General features: G+C 38.3%; 1 pseudogene; it reads left to right on the top strand.

Moving 5' to 3' along the window:
• The first annotated feature begins 3,038 nt into the window (after positions 1-3,038).
• Positions 3,039-4,944, top strand: LOC123251767 (annotated as a pseudogene).
• The last annotated feature ends 202 nt before the right edge of the window (positions 4,945-5,146 follow it).

Below are 5,146 nucleotides of genomic sequence, written 5' to 3'. Positions count from 1 at the left end.
GCAACCAAAATTGGAAGGGAATCAACAAATTGGGGGGGAAATCTTTATTAAAGAAACCCTCTGATAAAGGTATAATTTCTCAAATTGATAAGGAATTAAATCAATTGTATGAAAAATCAAGCCATTCCCCAATTGATAAATGGGCAACAGTCATTAATAGGCAGTTTTCAGATAAAGAAATAAAAACTATCAATAAGCACATAAAAAAGTGTTATAAATCTCTTATAATTAGAGAAATGCAAATCAAAACAACTCTGAGGCACCAACTCACACCTAGCAGATTGGCTGATATGACAGCAAAGGAAAATAATAAATGCTGGAGTGGGTGTGGCAAAATTGGGACACTAATGCATTGCTGGTGGAGTTGTGAATTGATCCAATGATTCTGGAAGACAATTATGCCTAAAGGGCTTTAAATGACTGCCTGCCCTTTGACCCAGCCATACCACTGTTGGGTTTATACCCCAAAGAGATAATAGGGAAAAATACATTTACAAAAATATTCATAGCCTCACTCTTTGTGGTGGCAAAAAATTGGAAAATGAGGGGATGCCCTTCAATTGTGGAATGGCTGAACAATTTGTGGTATCTGTTGGTGATGGAATACTACTGTGCTCAAAGGAATAATGAACTGGAGGAATTCCATGTGAAATGGAAAGATCTCCAGGAATTGATGCAGAGTGAAAGGAGCACAACCAGGAGAACATTATACACAGAAACAGATATACTGTGGCATAATCAAATGTAATGGATTTCTGTACTAGCAGCAATGCAATGATCCAGGACAATTCTGAGGGACTTATGAGAAAGAAAGTTATCCATATCCAGAGAAAGAACTGTGGGAGCAGAAACACAGAAAAAAACATTTCCTTGATCACATGGTTCGATGAGGATATGATTAGGGATGTAGAATTTAAATGATTACTTTATTGCAAATATTAATAATTTGGAAATAGATCTTGATCAATGACATATGTAAAACCCAGTTGAATTGCATATTGGCTATGGGAGGGGGAGAGAGGAGGAGAGGGAAAGAACATGAATCATGTAATCATGGAAAAGTATTCTAAATTAATTAATTAATTAGTTAATTAATTAATTGAAGAAATAATTTTTTTTTAAAGTTAAGCCTCTGACACAAACCTTGGACAAGTCACAACTTCCCTCACCTTTAAGTGACTCTAAGATGCTAAATTGCAGGGAAGGTATGAACCTGTGCTAGTAGAGGAAATTTTTTTCATCCCAAAGTTCCAAAGGAAATCACAGATCCAGTTCTAATCCCTACCATTGTATGCTAAGCAGTGAGCATGCAAAACCAAAACAAATAAATTTTTGGTTTTCCTTTTTTGCCTTGTTCCCTTCCTATCTGTCAGACTGATCCTTCTTAAACTCTTTTACTGGTTCATTTTCTTCCAGTAATACCATTTGGCTGCCCTACCACTAATTCAGATTCAGCATTTCCTAAACTCTGTCATCTCCACTAAATCCAGCGACCTTCCCAAACTCCCTACTTCTGTATTCATTCTCCACAGTCCCTCAGGATCTCAATGATGGAGTTATCATTGACTCATCCCTCTCCTTCCATGTCTAGATACAGTTCCTTTCATTCTGTTGACAAAATACTTTTCATATCTATCCTCTCCTTTCCAACAAGTTACTACCTTAATTAATTCTTAACTCATCTTTCTTCCTCCAGTGCCTCCCTTTCCATTGTCTTATTAATCTAGTTTACAAAATAAACTTCCAAAATACATATATTTGGCCATGCAATTTCCCTGTTAACAATTTTCAGTGACTTCATCCTCTGTAGAATAAGCTATTGAACTCTTTAACTTGGTAATTAAATCCTTTCCTGACCTGGCCACAAATTACTTTTCTATCCTGATTTCACACTTTATTTTTTCCATACTCTTTATTCCCAAATGCACAATTTTTTACCTTCATTCTCCTCTTTTACAACTGTCACACCCTAAACATTCACATAGGCTGTCTGCCATCATGACAATGGACTCCCTCCTCATTGAAATCCTTCCATGGGAGACTTAGCTCATCATTCTTTCTCTGATATTTCCATCTGTTTGATGGCTGACCTGAAATGATCTCTCATGGAATTTTTCTCAGTCCCTTTAGCTGGATTTGTCTTTGCAATGACTGTTTTGAGTTAGCTAAATAAAATTATGGTAGAGAACTAATATAGACTCAGGAAGACCTGATTTCATATCCTTAGGCAATTAATTGCAATTGTGACCTTGGGAAAGTCACTTAGCATCTGTCTGCCCAAGTTTCCTCATCTATCAAATGAGGAAAATAATAGTAACTAGTTCCCAGATGTAAGGATGGGATTTGTGAAAGGGGGGTGGGACAAAAGGAGTCAGAAGAAGGCAGTTGGTGACAGTTACTGACAGTCAAGAGACCAAAAGGAATTCTGGAGAATTTCTCAGAGAGAGGAGAGGAGGATAGGCTTTGGGCGGAGGACTGGGAGGAGTGAGGAGGAGGATACCCCAGCTCAGATCCAGTCCTGAGGGCTTCCTGAGGATCTTTCTTTGGAAATTGAAACCCTGATTCCCTGATCAAAGCCATTCCTTCTCATCTCATCCATCAAGACTTCTACCATTGAGTCAGCTAAGTTTGGACACTATTTTGGGAGCAATCTCTTAGTCTCCTTCACCCATAACCCAACCTTGCTGAGAGACCCTTTCTGGTCTAAATTACAATTATAGAAAGGATAGAAATAGGAAATAGAAATAGATACAGAAGGAGAAGAGGCAAGGGGAGAAGCTTAGAAGTGGGAACCACTGGGTTTCCCACCTAAGTGATGGACCCCATAGATATAGAGAAGAGGGCCTCAGCCTCGGCTCCCAGTTGGGTCTTCTGAGTGCTGTTTGGCTGCCGCATCTGGACTCAGTTCGCCGCTGCAGCAACCTCCCCCTGAGAGGGGGGGGGGGATGCCGAAGGATCACTGCCCTCTGCCAGCAGGTGATTTATACTTTAATGTACTGCAGGTTCTGTACTACGGATGGGAACTATCAAGGTTTATAATGTCAAAAACTTCTCTTAGACGAAAGGTAGCTTCCACAAAGATAACCAACTGGGTAGAGCCTTCATTTGATGATTTTGTTGGGAACACAGACATTTCTTCTGCTCTTAAAACTGAATCTCTGGCGGTAAATAATTTTCATCAGAGAAGAAAAGATTTGCCTTCCACATTAGAAAGTAGCAAATTTCTAGCCAGAAAAAAAGGAAAATCTTATTCCTCAAAATAGATTAGTGTTGAAGCAAATTTAAATGAAAATCTCTCTGAAAATGAACCATGGGTAGACAAATACAAACCGGAAACTCAGAATGAACTTGCTGTACATAAGAAGAAAATTGAAGAACTTGAAACCTGGTTAAAAGCTCATGTTTTTGAGTGGCAGCCAAAACAGGGTGGGCCTATTCTAATAATAACAGGTCCTCCTGGATGTGGAAAAACAGCAACTCTACAAATACTAGTTAAGGAGCTCGGTATTGAGGTGCAAGAATGGATTAACCCTGTTTTTCTAGACTCCAGAAAACATGATATGAAGGATGAGTTTAATCTTGAATCAAGTTTCCACATGGTTCCTAGTCAATCTCAGATGACTATTTTTCAAGAGTTTCTGTTGAGAGCAAATAAATATAACAAACTACAGATGCTTGGTGATTGTCTGCACACTGATAAGAAGATTATTTTAATTGAGGATATGCCTAATCAATTCTATAGAGATCCAAGTACTTTACATGAAATATTAAGGACATTTGTGAGGCTAGGTCGATATCCTCTTATATTTATAATCTCTGATAGTCTTAGTGGAGCCAGTAGTCAGAGATTATTGTTCCCCAAAGAAATCCAAGAAGAATGTTCCATATCTAACATTAGTTTCAATCCTGTGGCACCAACAATTATGATGAAAGTTCTTAGTAGAATAGCAGCAATAGAAGCTAATATGAATGGAGGAAAATTGCTGTCCCTGAGAAGCCAGCTTTAGAGTTGCTTTGTAAAGGATGTTCTGGTGATATAAGAAGTGCAATAAACAGTCTCCAGTTTTCTTCTTTTAAATGTAATTCTGAGAAGACCAATTTTTGGTCAAGGAAAAAAGGGATGTCTTCATTAAAATCAGATGTCTTGTTGTCAAAAGCAAGGCAGAGAAAGAGACCTGTTAGTACTTTGGAAAACCAAGAAGTTCAGGCAATTGGTGGCAAAGATGCCTGTCTCTTTCTTTTCAGAACTTTGGGAAAGATATTATATTGTAAAAGAACACCTCTAACGGAATTGGAATTTCCTCGATTACCTTCTCATTTGTCAGAATATGAACGGGACCTGTTACTTGTTGAACCCGAGGAGGTTGTAGAAAAGTCACACATGCCTGGAGAGCTGTTAAATTTATACCTTCACCAAAACTATGTAGATTTCTTCACTGAAATAGAAGATCTTGTGAGAGCCAGTGAATACATAAGTTGTGCTGACATCCTCCATGGTGACTGGAATTCAAGGACCACTCTTGGGGTACAGTGCATCTGTAGCTACATCTGTAGCTACAAGAGGTGTGATGCATTCCAACAAATCCAGAGGTTTTGCTTATTGTCAAGGAGGAGGAGCAAGTTTTCGACCTCTGCACAAACCTCAGTGGTTCCTGATAAGTAGAAAGATTGAAAATGGAAGCCCTAACTGATAAGGATTCTGGAATGATAGACTCTAATAGTGATGATGAGACTAATCGTGAAGGATCACCACCTACAAAGATACTTATGCACAAGGACAAAATCAAAACTTCAGAGACTGATGCAGAAACATCATTATTTCTTCCTTCGAGTCAGACTAGTGGAACAGATCTACCGGCCAGCCAGCCCCAGCCTGCTACAGCTCAAGGATTCATGGAGGAAGAAGAGATCACAATAGAGGAATATGACAGTGATGAAATATAGCTAAATAACCTACTTGATGGTCAGGTGCTCTTTGACAAATTCATTTTAATTTTATTCAGTGGTAAATGAAGTTACTTGAATAAATTTAATGTGTTTCCAGTGAAATTATTGTATTGTGAAAGTCCACCTGTGTGGTGTATAGTCTATATTTGCAAAATGTATGTAGTCTGTACACTTGTATTACTATACAAGTCCATTTTAT

The sequence above is a fragment of the Gracilinanus agilis genome, chromosome 6, assembly GCF_016433145.1.
Source record: "Gracilinanus agilis isolate LMUSP501 chromosome 6, AgileGrace, whole genome shotgun sequence".
NCBI lineage: Eukaryota > Metazoa > Chordata > Mammalia > Didelphimorphia > Didelphidae > Gracilinanus > Gracilinanus agilis.
Note: the sequence above shows the minus strand (reverse complement) of the source record. Positions and strands in the feature narration are given on the sequence as shown.